Source organism: Giraffa tippelskirchi, chromosome 12, assembly GCF_054371585.1.
Source record: "Giraffa tippelskirchi isolate mGirTip1 chromosome 12, T2T-mGirTip1v1.2.pri, whole genome shotgun sequence".
NCBI classification, from domain to species: Eukaryota; Metazoa; Chordata; class Mammalia; order Artiodactyla; family Giraffidae; genus Giraffa; species Giraffa tippelskirchi.
Window position 1 is genome coordinate 89,060,491 of NC_137286.1, and position 17,509 is coordinate 89,077,999.

At 40.6% G+C, this 17,509-nt stretch overlaps 1 long non-coding RNA gene across 7 annotated transcripts in view; it reads right to left on the bottom strand.

Moving 5' to 3' along the window:
• LOC145528697 (uncharacterized) overlaps positions 1 to 17,509 on the bottom strand; it is a 436,715-nt gene that overhangs the window by 244,237 nt on the left and 174,969 nt on the right. For 6 of the 7 annotated variants that reach the window (XR_014070563.1, XR_014070559.1, XR_014070558.1 and 3 more), the window contains one exon: positions 5,850 to 5,920. This is a non-coding gene — a long non-coding RNA (uncharacterized LOC145528697). Of the gene's footprint in view, positions 1 to 5,849; positions 5,921 to 14,617; positions 14,856 to 17,509 lie in introns of those variants that run through there. The other variant, XR_014070564.1, reaches the window with a different exon arrangement.

The window sequence follows — 17,509 nt, forward strand, 5'->3', positions numbered from 1 at the left end:
CTCTAGCTAGTTAGATCAGAAAGGCATTTATTATAGATTATTGGGTGACATACCACACCTCCAGGAGGGCCATGAGTCAAGAATAGATGCTACACAGCCAGGAAGAACTGCAGATGGGAGAAATACCCTACCTACTGTGAGCATGTTATAAGGAAAACCTCATTCCTGTCACCATATGGCTAAGACTCCACGCTCCCAATGTAGGGGGCCTGAGTTCAATCCCTGGTCAGGGAACTAGATCCCACATGCCACAACTAAAACCCAGCAGAGCCAAATAGATAAACACCTTTTTAAAAAAAAATTTTTAAGACTTTTAAAGATAGAACCCTGACTGCAAGGGAAAGTGGAAATTGTAGCTGTAAGAGTAATGCGCAAGCCAATCCATCATGAAATTTCCTCCATGACCAAGATGTTTGTCATAACTAGCTGATCAGCTAGAACTGTATTCCTAGAAGAGGTCCTTAAATACATGTATAAGGAAGGTCGTGATTGCTAGTGTGAGTGGAGTTGAGGGAGATAAATCCCTTTCCTTACTCCTTCTCTTCATTATCTAGGTGCTAGTGGCAGGCAAGTAGTAACCCTACAGATCTGGAGAATCTCGGGTTTTGAACGTCAGCTGAGTTGCCTTTCCTCAGAGGAAAATACAGTCTGCCTGATCCACTTCATAGAGCTGCTGAGAAGATAACACATGGGCATGTTCTCTAGTTGTCTCATTGCTATCATGCCCATGCATGGCTCCTTCTCATAGACTCTGTTTCACCTGTGATCTAAGGCAGACATCAGCCTGATCATACTCCTCCTTTTATCTAAACTGCTTCAACTGAATCGGTCACCAAGATCTGTCTGGTTTTAAGAATTTTTTTTTTCAATGTGGGCCCTTTTTAAAGTCTTTATTGAATTTGTTACAATATTGTTTCTGTTTTACATTTTGGTTTTTTGACTGAGAGGCATGTGGGATCTCAACTACTCAACCAGGGATCGAACCCACACCCCCTGCATTGGAAGGTGAAAGTCCTAACCACTGGACCACCAGGGAAGGCCCACCAAGATCTGTTTAATCCACTTCAAAAACTATGCTCAAATCTAGGCTCTTCCTGCCATTTCTACTGTTGAGTCAGTTCCGATTCTCATCATGTCTCCTCTAGGTTGGTAGCCTCCCAACTTCCCACTGGAGAAGTCAATGGCACCCCACTCCAGTACTCTTGCCTGGAAAATCCCATGGACGGAGGAGCCTGGTAGGCTACAGTCCATGGGGTTGCTAAGAGTCGGACACGACTGAGTGACTTCACTTTCACTTTTCCCTTTCATGCACTGGAGAAGGAAATGGCAACCCACTCCAGTATTCTTGCCTGGAGAATCCCAGGGACGGTGGAGCCTGGGGGGCTGCCGTCTATGGGGTCGCACAGAGTCGGCCACAACTGAAGCGACTTAGCAGCAGCAACTTCCCACTTGTCCATCCTAATTAGCAAATCAGGTCATGCCACGCTCTTAAGTAGTGTTTGGCTATTTTCATTGTAACCGCGCCCAAATTCATACTGTGAAAACAGACTATCTGAGCAAAAAGAGGAGGGTGACTAATTCCAACAGAGAATGACAGTCACTTTTCTGAAGCGATCAGTGTTAGAAGTTTCAGAAAGTGGAAAAATAAAAATTAAATGATGTTCCAATGACCACTACTAAAGGTGGATCAATATTAAAACAAGAATTTTGGGGCTTTCATGACAGCCCAGCAGCTAAGATTCAGCACTTCCAATGCAGGTGGTGTGGGTTCAATCCCTGCTCAGGGAGCTAAGGTTCCACAGGTTGTGTGGCACAGCCAAAAAGAAAAATAGACAATGGTGATGGTTGTACAACTTTGTGAATATAATAAAAACCACTAAGTTGTTAAAAAAAAAAAAAAGAAAAAGAAATGTTCTCTTCATCAAGGATGCTTCATAAACCTCTTTCATGTAATTCCTCTATGTCTGCTTCTTCTCATATGTCATGAAGCACACAACTCTTGCCCATTTTTCTGCTTTATATATTTTCTCTGTCAGCTTCATCCCATGCCTCCACTTATTAGTCTTCACACCTATGATTTTGTACGAAAGAATTGTATATTGCACCAAATGATACATCTCAGCCACGTTCTTGATGTTATCCAACTCACTTGATGATGTCTTTGCTTTAGAAAAAACCCTATCTATATCTACTGCCTAATTTGGAACCTCCTTTCTAAGTTTTCATCACATTTAGCTCAAAATAGATCTCTGACAAGAAGCCGAACAAAGTATCTCTGATAAAGCAAACAGTGTGTGACACTTTTTAAAGTTAAAAATTTAGGTTTTAATTTAAAATTTTTAAGTTTAAAATTGAAAGTTTTAAATTTAAACTTTAAAGTTAAAATTCTAGGTTATTACTTTATTTTTTCATCCAGGTAGCTTCCAGATGAGAACACACTCTGCTAAACCAGTTATTTGGGACCACACAGAGATTAGCATTCTAGCATAACATCTCTAACACCTAATTAGTTTAAACAAATATCTCACTGACAGAAATCACAGGAAATCAGAAAGTGCCTATTAGGCTACTAAGTATGAAAGGTGCTTGATCAAGAAGGGGGGAAAAATCTTTCCAAGAGATAATGGGGAGAAGCGTATTTAATGTTTCCAACTTTTTATGTTGAGATTTTTCTGTTGATTAATGTGAGTTTGGAAAAATACATGTCCTTCCACCAAAAATACACTCAGTCTCTGGCTATTTCTGTTTCCTTTGGAAGCTCCTCCTCTGCTCAGTATCGAATACAGGTTCTCAGTGCTCTCACCTACCTGTCTCTTGTCTCTCTGCAGGCATTCTCTTAGTTGAATCTCACCCTTTTCATGGTTTTATGTATCATTCATATGACGACCAGTACCACATTTATATCTCTAGCCCAGAGTTTTCTTCCCAGCCCCATCTCTGAGTGTGTAGATGGCCTCTCGACAAGTCTACTAGGTTGGCCCCAAAGCAACTTGTGTGTTCAGTCGCTTCAGTCATGTCCAACTCTTTGCAACCCCATGGACCATAACCCCCGAGGTTCCTCTGTCCATGGGATTTTCCTGGCAAGAATACTGGAGTGGGTTGCCGTTCCCTCCTCCAGGGGATCTTCCTGACCCAGGGATTGAACCCAGGTCTCCTACATTGCAGGCAGATTCTTTACCACTGAGCCACAAGGGGAAGCCCAACTTACACTCAATCTAAAGTTAAGCCTTGATTTTTACCTTCAAAACCACCCCTCCTCCTAACTGCCTAATCTCAGAAAATAGCACCAGCATTCACTTAATAGCTTCAAGTCCAGAAACCTGCGAGTCACATGACATCACTTCTCCAACACACTCCACACCCCATCTTTCACCAAGTCTCAGCAGTACCATCTACAATTTAATTCATATTTTCTTGTTGCTCTCCATGTCTGCTGCCAGCCCTCTGCACCAAGGCCATCAACATACCTTGCCTGCACTACCTCCATAGGCTACCATGTACAGTCTTGTTCACTCTTTAACCTTTAGTCTGAGCAGTAAGCACAGTGACCTTTGTAGGACCCATATTGGCCTTCATTACTACTGTGTTAAAAGTATTTAGGTAGCGGGAGAGATTGTATTTTCCATGATGGCCATGATAACATGCTTCACACATGCTCTCGGGACCACATGTGATTGGGACTCGGGACTCTCCCCAACTAAGAGACGGAGTAAAACTGCCCACACCCTTGAATCTGGGACAGACCCAATTAATGGAATGCAGTGGAAGTGACATTATGTGACTTCTGGGCCTAGGTCAAAAAGGGCCAGGAAGCTTCCATCTGTTTTCCTTGAGATTCTTACTTTGGAGAAAGTCAGCTGTAAAAACTTAACAAACTGGAATTCCAATTTCCTGCTTTGTTATTTGGGGAATTCTGAATTTCTTTTCTTTTGGTTTTAAGAAGTAACCTAAAATTTCCTATGTTGTTGTTGTTCAGTTGCCCAGTCATGTCCAACTCTTTGCAACCCCATTCCTGTAACACTAAATAAAATGATACTACCTTTAAAAAAGGTAGACCTCCATTTCAGAAAAGTCATAGAAGGCACTCCAGTCGGCAGCCTCAGCTGAACTCGCACCACCAACTGCCAAACATCTTGACCATCCAGCCCAGCCGAGACTTCGGCTGATGGTCACTGACCCCAGGCAACATCCGAACAAAACTAAATAAGAGAATCTGAGCAAGAACTGCCCAGCTGAGTCCCTTATGAATTACTGGCCCACAAAATTTCAGTAAAAATTAAATGGCCATTCTTATACCACTCAATTTGGGGGTTACTCATTTATACAGCAATAGTGACTGGATCAGCTTCCAACTGTCCTCAGGATAACCGAACATCCTTTCTGAAACCCACAGCTCCTGCATGATTCGGATCCTGGCTAGTCCTGCAGTCTCTTCTTGAGCCTTGCTAACCAGGCATCAACCACTCTGAGCCTTGCTTATTCCTCATCAGAAACTCTCCTGAGACAATTTTTTCCCTGCCAGAAATGCACTCTTTACCTGTCTAACGTCAATTCAGCCCATGGATCTTAACTGTCATTTCTTCAAGAACACTAAAATGATACTAAAAGGGGGTGTTTGCCTGCTAAGTCTCTTCAGTCGTGTCCAACTCTTTGCCACCGTAACCCACCAGGCTCCTCTGGCCGTGGGATTCCCAGGCAGGAATATTGGAGGAGGTGCCACATCTACTGTTGTTGTTTTTAAATGGAAGAAACCTGAGCAAAATGACCCACCACTGAGAAGGAGACAGTGGAGAGGGAGAGAGGAGGGAGAAGGGGATCGGTGGAGAAAGGCGGGCTGCAGGGATCGCATCCCCGTCTCAGACGTGGAAGACAAGGGAGAAAGGACAGGGAACACGCAGGTACCTCCTGCATTCTCTTTGAGCCTGCTCCACCAACTAAGGCTGATGGGGCGGGGGGGGGGGGGGATGGTCTGCATCAAGTGTCCCATGCCTTCTGGTTATCTTTGGGATCGGCCAGTGGGAAGTCCTGGCAGGTGACTGGTGGGAGCAGGGAGAGAGAAATAGAAATGTTTAGTCTGTCTGGTCCCTCCTCATGGGGTTGCTTTTGGTTGGCTGCTTCCTTCACTGTGCAATCCAGGGTCACTGCTCCTCTCAAAGTGGCCTTCATCACACTGGCTCCACCGAGATTCTAAGAGCCTCTCGTCTTCCTCTGCCTGCTGTCCTCTCTTGTTACCAGCACCAGGGGACACACTGTTACTGGGGCTCCCTACATCCCCCCAGAGTCTTTGTAAAGCGTCTACTTATTAAACCATTCTCAAATTATCCTAATTTAAGTCGGACATCTGTTTCCTGCTGAGCCCTTGTCAGATACTGGGAGGAACGCTGATGAGTAAGTAGGTGGAAAGGGCAAGAAAACATTTAGCAGGTAACAAACAACATCAGATTCTATTTTAGTTAAAATACACAGAAAACTGAAAGATACATCACTAAAACACTAAACCAAGGAATAACACGAAAGTGCTGAGTGATTGTCATCTGTGTAAATACAGAGAGAATGCTTAGAGAGAGAAAAAAAGTAGTCCTCTTCCTTTAAACAATGGAATCTTTTTCTCTTTTTCCCACTTAAAGCTCTAAGTAGGCCAAGTCAAGCTCATGAGCGATAATGGAGAACAAAGCAGATGAGTCATTTCATCTCCTTTCAGTTACCAACATGGGGTAAACTTAGAACATCACTCTGCAATACACATTACAGTGGTCTTGGCAAATTAGAATACCTTAAGTGTTGTTTTTCCTTTTCTCAAAGTTTTTCAGAATCCAAAAATAAGACAGTAACATTTTTTGAATAAATACCTGAATCAAGACAGATGAACTTTGCCTGAGATCCACTGGGCCTGTGTCAATTTAGGAAACAACCCTGGCTCCTGAAAGAGGAATAAGCATAAATGAGAAATTCTGGCCCCAGTGGATTTGCTACCATCATCAGCAACACCCTAAGCTATTTTTAAGACTTTTTATATTACCATCAACATTATACACTTTGACTGCTGGAGATAAATGCCAAGAACATTCGTGGAGCATTTACTCTGTGCCAGGCAGTGTTCTAAGAAATTATATAAATCAAATTATGCTATCCACTTGACAATTGTATAATGGAAGACATTATTACTTTTATTTTCAGAATAGAATAGTGTTAGTCCCTCAGTCATGTACGACTCTTGGCGATCGCATGGACTGTAGCCCGCCAGGCTCCTCTGTCCGTGGGATTCTCCAGGCAAGAATACTGCAGTGGGTTGCCATGCCCTCCTTCAGGGGATCTTCCCAACCCAGAGATCCAACCCAAGTTCCTCATGTCTCCTACACTGGCAAGTGGGTTCTTTACCACTAGCACCAGCTGGTAAGCCCAGACCACATAGACCTTCACATAAAAACATATGTACTTTTAGTCTCTGTGGAATAAGAAAACATTCGTACCTTTGGGCTGATGAACCTCTTACAATAATTCCATGGTTTTCATAACTTTTAAAACCAAATATAAGAAACATGCTCAAAAGTAGCTCTTTATCTTTCTCTGAAGTATTCTAAATCACTTTCTTAAACTAAATTATGATGATCAGAGAAATTATAGAAAATGGTTCTGGTACTTTTGCCTTGAGAGATTAATGGAAATCACTTTGGTATATATCAATACAGCACTAGAAAACATTATTTGGTCTATTTATTTATGCTCTATCTAGACTTAGTAAAGGAAAAGATAACTTCTAAAGGCATACATAGGATTGTATGAGAAAACTTAACCATAAACAAAAATTAAAGTACATGCTGTACACAAATGTCCACAGAAGTGCTGTACCATCTTCATAAATGGCTCATGAACACCATGCTGAGAATCTTGGTATTTAGGTGACCTCAAATCACTGGGAGGACTTTCAAGGTAGCTCAGTGGTAACAAATCTGCCTTCCAATGCTGGAGACATGGGTTCAATCCCTGGGTCGGGAAGATCCCCTGAAGAAGGAAATGGCAACCCACTCCAGTTTTCTTGTATGGGAAATCCCATGAACAGAGGAGACTGGCGGTCTATAGCCCATGGAGTTACAAAAGAGAGGGACATGACACAGCAATTAAACAACAATAAAAATCATTGGCAAGATTTGTTTCTTTCATTTGGCAGCATAAAATTCCTGATTTTTCTGCATAACTCTTGTCCAGCATGTTTCTTTCATCAATGTCTTAATTTCAAGTGTGATACATACTACTGCAATGGTGCCTTCTCTCTCTAATCTCATTTTTTTAAATTGTTTCCTTTCCCATTTCGAACCTAACACACGCTGATCACATCATAATAGATGAAAAGTAAAACAAATTTCCCTTTGGCCCACCATCTAGGGATAACCAGTATTAATGACTTCCTAACAGGAAACTATATTCAATATGCTGTAATAACCTATAATGGATAAGAATCTGAAAAAGAATATAGGTCTAACTGAATCACTTTGCTGTTACCTGAAACTAACACATTGTAAATAAATAAACATTTTAAAAATAACTTACTACATTTCTTTCTAGTCTTTTGCTCTGTATAGCTTTTTCTGGTATCTAGAAACCACTGCACAATGATTTTTTTAACTGTCTATTTTTCAGCATATAAAAGTAACATATGTAATTGTAGAAGATATGCAAAATACAGAAAAAAATATGAATTGTATAATTAGAATCTCTCAGTGATAACCACGGCTAGTCAACACTTTCACATTATTTATAATTTTTATGTGTATATATTTTTACGTGGAGCAATGATACATTTTAGTATAATCAATATAGAGATGCAGCTATGAAACTACTTCAGTTGATACTATTGACTGAAGGGTAATTTCCTGGATCTTCTGGGTTGTAGGTATAGAAGGTTTTGGTGATGGTAGAAATTAAATCTTTGTTTCAACAAGACATTGCAAAATATGGTGATACGTTTGCACCAGCAGTGAGCTTGAGGTTGTCCTACAGTCTTTCTTGGTAAGGTGGGAAGAAATTCCTCGGTGCCCTTGAACAGATTTTCCACTTCCTTGTGTCTTTCCCTTGGTTCAGAACCATACTAAAATGACAGTATTAAAAATATTCTCCTTTATCCTGTCACTGTAACCAGGAGGAATTTATCAGAATGGAGGGAGTAGGGGGAGCATACTTTTGTAGCATGAAAGCAAAATAAAAAGTCAGAAGTGTTTTTTAATTTAAAAAAACAAAAACCTCTAAGATAGTTCTGGGGAGTGAGGGGGGGGACTAAGTTCTCCTAAACCAATTTATGTCTCATCTTACTCTAATTAGATGGCTGTCAGTACTCTATGAAAATCTGGTTCTTCAGGGTGGCCCCCTCTTGTCTCGTTTAGAAGTAAATATTGAGGGAAGAGATTGTGCAAATGAATGCAGGCTTGGCTCTTGCACTTATGTATCTGTGTTGCAAAGTTCCTTAATGATAGGAAGGGATGGAATTTAAAGGGAGAAATTGGCAATTAGTTAGCTCCCTCTTTGATTTACATGGGGCCAGCAGTGGGTTTGATTGAGCTCCTTGAAATAATTACTGAGTACCGGGAAAGACCACCCCCTGCCAACAACACACGGCTTATAACCTCGCATGCTTCATCACTGCTTCCAATATGACTCACCTCTTCTCCTGCACCAGCTCGTTCTTTTCCTCTTACATAGTCATTAAAAAGTAAAGACTGAAAACCCTTCATCTCCCCTCAGGGCAGAGCGGGAGAAAGAAACTCAGACATCATCAGAACCTACTGTCCATGGCTGATTATGTCCCCAGGGAAAGACCTCACTTCTAATCAGTGCTGAAATCAGAGGCTATTTCCCTTTTACAGGGAAAAACAAAATCATCTTTCTCTGGAGTTCTCGGAGATTCACTATAGATGCCAAGAAAGGAATAAAAGAAATTTTCTTAAAGGCAAAGACACAGGAAAGTGAGGCCTTCACCAAAGACAGCGTATTTGAGAGAAATGCTAGTCCTTGGAAAGTCACATTGAGATCCTCCCCTCAAGACGATGATGTTATGCAGCCATGGTCAGTCAATCAGACCATGTGCAGCTCTGTCATTACTAACTGTGTGACCCTGGGTAACTCACTTGAGCTTTCCAGGCCTCCAATTTCTTATTTATCATTGGGGCATATTAATATCACACCTTGGTACATTGAATTGTTCAAGTGTTAGTCACTCAGTTGTGCCCAACTCTTTGTGACCCCATGGACTATAGCCCACCAGGCTCCTCTGTCAGTGGGATTATCCAGGCAAGAATACTGGAGTGGGTTGCCATTCCCTTCTCCAGGGGATCTTCCCGACCCAGAGACTGAACTGGGGTCTCCTGCATTGCAGGAGACTCCTGCATTGCTCACTATCAAGTGAGCCACCAGGGAAGCCAGCCATTTGAATTGTTCAAATGAGAATAAATTTGAAATGTCTTCACATTATTATTGTTGTCAGGGTACACCATTGAACAACACAGAAAACAAGTAGAAAAATCGACAGACTGCTGGGAAGCAGGGGTAGGGAGAGGAATCCTCTCTGTGAATTGGGTGATCGAAGGAAAAAAGGGGCAGATAGACCAGAACTTGAAACAGGAGAAAGTGCCAGTTGCGAGTAAAAGGTGTGGGAGATTCCAGGTAGACTGTGCAGAGGTCCTGTGGTCGATAAAACAGCTCAGTGATAGAAGAAATAAAGCAAGACCAGTGGCTCTGGAACATATTAAAAAATGAAAGCATAGCATGAAATGGGGATGGAGAGAGACTCTGGAAGCTTCTTTTCTACCTTTCACTTATGTTCTGGGATAGAAAGATTTGGATGTGACAGCTCGAACAGAACTGAAGAAAAGTAACACAACAACTCACATTCAACAATTAGCGAAGACACATCCAGAGACTTTTGGTCTAAAATTTGGCCTGATCACCCTCAACAAAATTTCAAATCATTATCTATATTACACCTACAACATTGCAACATTCTTCCACTAATAAAATATAAGAAGATAAGAAATCAAGAGTATGGCATGATGACCACTGTTATTGCTGCAGATGGTGACTGCAGCCATGAAATTAAAGACACTGGCTCCTTGGAAGAAAAGCTATAACCAACCTAGACCGCAAATTAAAAAGCAGAGACATCACTTTACCCACCAAGCTCTGTATAGTCAAAGCTATGGTTTTTCCAGTAGTCAGTAGTCATGATGACCATTGGAGACCATCATTTGGTACGGAGGTCACTTAACTAGACCTCCCAAATAGGCCCATCTTCAGTATGGAAAGGTGGATCTCTGAGATTACTCTGAAAGGGACTTTAAGTAATGGCATACAGCCCAACTCTTTAACCTCGAATCAAGAGTTAACCTAACAGATTTGGGCTCTATCTGTAATTTTTCCACTCTGACTATTCTCTGCTACAGGTTAACTGGCCTGAACAGTGGATCCAGCCAGTTGCAAAAGTTCTTAATGCATTGCTTACAGCCACCCCCTTCAGGAAATTGTTTAAAAAATGATGGCTGCCCAATTTATACAGGAGACACATATGTCTCTGTGGGGTACTGACACAGAATCTCTCTCCTTTACTCTCTATAGTCTCACCCTGAATGGTCACACCCAAGCCAGGAATGGTTAGATAACTCCCAAATCTATCCTCTGGCTTCACCCTCTCTCATACAAATGAAAACTCTTTACTAACCATCTCCTGGGTAGCCCCATTAGTCTATCCCACTGGCAAATTTAAGATATCCAGAGCAGAATGACCACTTCTCCCCAAGTCCATAAAGGCACTACCATCCACCAAACTGCTTAAACAAAAGAGGTTTTTTTTTTTAATTAAAATTATTTTCCTTTAATTAGCAACCTTGGCAGGGTGGGGATGGGGGATAGTCACATTTGGACTTCCAGGCAATGGCAGAAACCCCAAACCAGAGGGTTTTTACATGTCACACCCTGGAACAGAGTTTAAACCAGGCCAGACCCACTCCAGTTCTGGCCACAGGCTTCTCAGAACACCTGGTCCCAGGTTCACTGGTTACAAACTGACTTTGCTTCTCCCTTTTCCACATTCAGTCAACCATCAGTCCCTACAGCTTCTTTTTTTTTAACTCTATACTACAGCATTTTTTAAAATTGGGATATAGTTTCTTTGTCCCAGGCCTCCAAGGTGGCTCAGTTGGTAAATAATTTGCCTGAAATGCACACCTGGGTTCAATCCCTCGGTTGGGAAGATCCCCTGGAGAAGGAAATGGCAACCCACTCCAGTATTTTTGCCTGGAGAATCCCATGGACAGGGGAGCTTGGGAGGCTTACAGGCCATGGGATCTCAGGGTCGAACACAACTGAGTGACTAACACTTTCACTTTCTTTGTCCCTATAGCTTCTACTGCCTTAATGCCTCTTGAGTCTTACCCCTCCCACCCAGCTTTCATCATTGCCTGCCTGACTCTTCCAGCTCCCCTTCTGGCCCACCTGAATTTATCCTCCACAAAAATATCTTAATGGTCTTTATCAAGGGCAAACCTAACCATGTCAGTTTTTTGCTTATCCTGTATCCCCTGGCTTTCAAAACAGTGGTCGAATGCTCCAGCTTAGGACACAGGCCCTTCATGCTCTGACTCCTTCCTGTCTCACTGGCTTGCCTTCTCCATCCCCCACACAGGCCCTCCACTCCAGCCCAAATAAGCCACTTGAACTTCCCCACACACATACATTGTAGTGATCTCCATTTCTTTTTCTAGTTCTTCACTAACGCCTTTCCAGACTTTAGAACTCAGGTCAAGCCTTTCATCCCCTTCTGTATGGTTTAGCTGTGCAATATGGTTTAGCTGGGCTCCCTCCGTGCCCCCAAAGTACCCTTTTCCTATTTATACCTGACACTCACCACACTGGGCTACACTTACTGCTTTACCTGTTCGTCTCACTAAACTGACATTAAGATCCCTCAGGAGAAAGAGCATCTAATTTGGTTCCCCAGCACCTAGTACCACACGTTGTACAAACACGTAAGCAGAATATTCCCCTAGTAGGATATTAACTGTAAGCTACAATATAAGTGATCAGGAAACTATGAAACGTATGAGAAAAAAATGAATTTGGGTTTCATCAAAGTGTTCTCCATATACATGTCTTTGAATGGAAGGGTATCCCATCAAATGAAACTATCAGGAAAGCATATTTAGAATATGAGTCTTCTTTTTTCTACTCTTGTAGTCATTTTCCAATGTAAAATATCCCCTCCAACCCTGCCACAGAGAACAACTATCTGATGCTGGTAAATACAGGGAAAATTATAGCAGAGAAAAATAACTCAGATGATTTGAAGACCACAAATCTACAGAAAATTCTGAAATTCAAAATGCTCTGAAAATACAAGATTTTTTAGAAAGTCATTTGGCAGCAAAGCTGACCTGACCTGACCTGAACTCAACTGATGCAAAACCTGAACCCAAGAGTGGTTTAAAGCCATTATTCATCACATCCTCAGAACTACAATACAACTTTTTTTTGTCAATAATCCCTTCTCCAGTTTCACCCTAAAATATAATTTTGAAAAAGCAACTTTGTGATTTGGTCCTCAAGTTTCTCGTTCCATACCCTCACAATACTTAGTACATGTGTGCTAAGTCTCTTCAGTCATTTCCAGCTGTGCGACCCCATGGACTGTAGCCCACCAGGCTCCCCTGCCCGTGGGATTCTCCAGACAAGAATAATGGAGTGTGTGGCCATACTCTCCTCCAGGGGATCTTCCCAATCCAGGGACTGAACCCACATCTCTTACATCTCCTGCATTGGCAGGCAGGTTCTTTACTACCTGGGAAGCCCCACAATACTTTAAGGCTTCTTGATTTTCTGTTCTTCCATTCCATTCTTATCGCTGGTCAGAACTCTGTGTCCACTTTCAAGTTAATCTAAAAGAAGACCTTTCCTTATCCAGATAAGTTCTATTTAATACATTATTGAAATAGACAACACCAACAAAAAAATAAAAATGAGATTGTCTACTGTCTTTGGATACTGAAATCGTGGCAGCCACCACTCACTCCAAGAAGATTTCTCAATCACTTTACACTTAAAGGTTAAAAAAAAAAACAACTCCAAATTTCTTTCTCTCTCAATTAACTTCTTACTTAAAACAACATTTTCCAGGTCCAAACTAAGTCTTTATGCAGGGACTTCAACTTTATATCAGGGAAAAACTCCAAATATCTTTTAAAATTAAAATACAAATGATGATTAAACAATAAAGGGAATATAGGAGGATTTTCTTACAACTTCAGAATAAGGAAGACCTTTGTAGCTATTATGCCTTATGAAATTTAAAAACAGTTTTTAAACAACTAACAAATTTGACTACATAAAAGTTGAAACTTTCTGCAAAGCAAACCACCAAAATCAAAATCAAAAAACAAAAAAAAAATAGCTTGGGAGAAATTTATATATTAATTTCATTAATACATAATGAATTTCTAAAAACCATGAAAAATAAATAGAAAAAGCAAAAGATATGAACAACTAATTCACAGGAAAGGAAATACAAATAGCTCGTAAATATAGGAAATATATATGACCACATTTTTTAAGAAAAATGCAAATTAAAATATGTGGCGTTATTTTTAACTTATCACATTGGTAACATTTTAAAATTTTGGAGATAGGCTTGCTGCAAAGCAGTGAAGACAACATGAATTCTTGTATGCTGCTGATGAGAATTCAAATTGGAACCTCATATGGAGTCAATTTGGCAGTATATATCAAAATTATAACTGCACATATATCACTTAATGCAGCAATTTTACTTTTAGGAATTTATCAGGCAGATTTATTAGCAGACTGTAAAAATGATACATGTAATAGTTATCTATTGCAGCACTGTTTTGAATGGAAAATATCATAAACTACCTTAATTTCCAGCAATATGGAGTTATCTGTCTATTCTCATACATTTATTTAGTGGCTATACTGCACAGCTACTTTTTTTTTAAGAACAAGGAAGTTCTTTGCATACTGATATGGAAAGATGTCCACGATACATGAAGAAAAAGAAAAGTACTGGACACAATTGCGTCTGATTGAATTTTTTTTTTTTAGTGTTTCAGATACTATTTCTAAAATGTCTCTCCTATAAAATCTAATTTTGAACACCAGTCTCTTCTTGAACTAAACTTTTAGGGGAAAGGAGATTTATGATAGTACAAGATAGGTAAAAGAGATATATTTTCCAAATAAACTGCTCAAAGAAATTCCCCTTCAAATTGAATGTATTTTCATTCACTCCTTTACATTCTAGATCACACTGGCTCTGTAACTGTAAGTTACTCCCCAGATCCACTGAAGAGCCTTTTCACACACTCAGTTTTAGGACACGCAACCATTCAGTAATATTATTCTAAGCACCAACAAAGGACAGATGATTTAAATCTGTGCAGTTGCCTAATTTGAAAAATAATTCATTTGCAGAGGTATTAATTACATTTATAATAAATACAATTAATTAATTAATTACATCCATTCAACCCATAGGTTTGGAGGCATTTTCTACTGTAAAGAGCTTCTCCTACCTTTCCAGCAAATGTCTCTTACCCTTTACTGACTTGTCTTCTACCTTTACCTGTTTCTCAACTGTTGGCATTCCCAAGGATCTTCTCTTTATAATGGCCCAGGTGACCTCATTTACTTAACAGTTTCATTTTCTATAATAATGAGATTGACTTCCATCGACTCCATCTAGGTGACCCATGATCCCTCAAGTACATGTCCAAAACTGAGCTCTTCTTTCGGTCCCAAAACATCATTTCTTCTCCTGAATCAGTCTCCTTTCTTCCTTAACCCCAGTATCCAGTGTGTCTGTGTGTGTGTGTGTGTCTGTGTGTGTGCATGCTCAGTCATGTCTGACTCTTTGTGACCCCATAGCCTGTAGCCCACCAGTCTCCTCTGTCCATGGGATTTTTCCTCACCTCCCTTACAGCACACATACCAGTGTCTGCTTGTTTCTCCACTAAGCTGCCTGTGTGGTAAGATTTGAAGAAGCGGGGCCAGCTTCCTTGTTTCTTCATCCCCACACTTATAACATCTAGTACATGAGTCCTCAATAAATTGACTGAACTGAATTGAGTTTAAAGATAATGTCTACTATATGGTTGTTTTTAAAGCTCCTCTGGCATGGGAAGTTAAAGAAGAAATGTTTGAAAGATTAGATATTGGGAATGGCTTCCCTGGTGGCTCAGATGATAAAGAATCTGCCTGCAATGCAGGAGATCCAGGGTTGATACCTAGATCAGGAAGATCCCCTGGAGAAGGGAATGGCAACCCATTCCAGTATTGTTGCCTGGAAAATCCCATGGACAGAGGAGCATGGCGGGCTACAGTCAACGGAGTAGCAAAGTCAGACACAACTGAGCAACTGAGTACACACGCAACACCCTTTAACATATTGATCAGGCTTCTATTTATTCCATTTCCAATTCCACTCTTGTCACCACTTGCTGGTGACCCCAGTCCAAGTGCTCCCCTTAACTACCACTGGGAAGGCAAATACCTTTGGGAATCAATTTCCAAATCATCTTTCCTCCCTATTGAACTTTAAAAAACCCTTTAAGTGTTTAACTCCTTACCTAGATTGTATCCTGAAAAGGTGGGCTCCCAAATTATTACATCCATTGTCACAGGATCTTAAATTGGACTCTTATTATCCCAGAAAAGGAGGACAAGCTGGATTCTTGTCTCGTTCCTATTTTTCTTCTCTGTGACCTTTCTGTCTTTCTGAAAAGATTTCCCTAAGTGTCTGGTTCCCCTTTGTCATCATTTTGTAGCTGTCTAATTAGTAAACATAGTAATAACCCTGGCACCTGCTTCAAGTCAAACTGATTTCTGTTTATTAACTATCTCAAGAATTTCCCATTTCTTTCTTTAGTTCTCTTTTGCCTCTTCCTTCTGACTCCCTCTGAATCTCTCTTTTTCTTTCTCTCTCTCTCACACATACACACACAGAGAGAGAATTCGTAGACACAATCTCCATTATTTGTCTTTCTCAACAATTACTAATGTTCACAAAGCACACATTTACATTTAAGATGGCGCCAGACTCTCAAGACGGATGCACTTTCAGTTCCAAACACACTTTTGGGAGACAGATTTTTTTCTACAAAGAGAAATGTCTAAGAAGAAAACACTCTGTAAACTAATTGAAAAGAAAAAAATTCCAAGCCAAAGTAAGAGAAAACTTTATTTCCTCCTTGGCATGCCCAGAATGCATACTCTAAAATGCAATGTGTATGCAGAAATGACAGAAGCAAAAGATTTCAATTCACAGAGGGATGAAATATCTATAGCTTAATAAAAGCCAGCAGAACAATTGCAGAGCAAAGAGAAATAATAAGGAGATACAGAGGGACATTGATATACAAAGCAGTTTCAGAACTGGCTTGCCTCTGTTCTCATAAACAAGAACTCAGTTAGGTATATGGTCAATATATACTAGATAGGACTCAATAGCTAACTCTTTATTATTTTAAAATATCTTTTTCCTTATTCTAAGGATCACTAACATAGCATTATACCATACAGTTCCTACCCAAGTTATCATAAGATTACACGCCAAATGACACATTTTTGTTACTCTTTTATATTTTATTTCAATCTCCTGAACTCTAAGGTATTTTTGCTTGCATTCATTTCCGAAAGGTGAAAGTGAAAGTCGCTCAGTTGTGTCCGACTCTTTGTGACCCCATGGATTATACAGCCCATGGAATTCTCCAGGCCAGAATACTGGAGTGGGTAGCCTTTCCCTTCTTCAGGGGATCTTCCCAACCCAGGAATCAAATAGGGGTCTCCTGCATTGCAGGCAGATTCTTTACCAATTGAGCTATGAGGGAAGCCCATATTTCGAACCCAATTCCTACTATAAATGTCATCTATATTATCTATACACACATACACACACATTAGCAAACATAATTTTACACCAAGAGAACTCATTCAGTTCTAAACTGGTGGGGATGAAGCAATACATAAGTGTGAAGAGACAGGAAAGTGAAAGTGTTAGCCACTCAGGCGTGTCCGACTCTTTGTGACCTCATGGACTGTAGCCCACCAGGCCCCTCTGTCCATGGAATTCTCCAGGCAAGAATACTGGAGTGGGTGTGGGTGGCCACTCCCTTCTCCAGGGGATTTTCCTGACCCAGGGATCAAACCCGGGTCTCCTGCATTGCAGGCAGATTCTTTAGCATCTGAGCCAATGGGGAAGCCCTAAGAGGTATTAAAAATCTGAGTTTGCCCCTGTCACATGCCTGCCCTCCACTATGAGAAGAACTCAGGCTAAAGATGACCCTAGAATAAGAAGAGATTACAAGCCAAGCAAAGACCAGCAGAACCATGTCCAACCCTTAGACTTATAAGCAATGAAGAAATATTTGCTGTCAGAGCCACTAAATTTTGGAATTGTTCATTATATAACATCGCATAACATTTTGTATTAGTAAAAAGCTGACTAATATGGTATAGA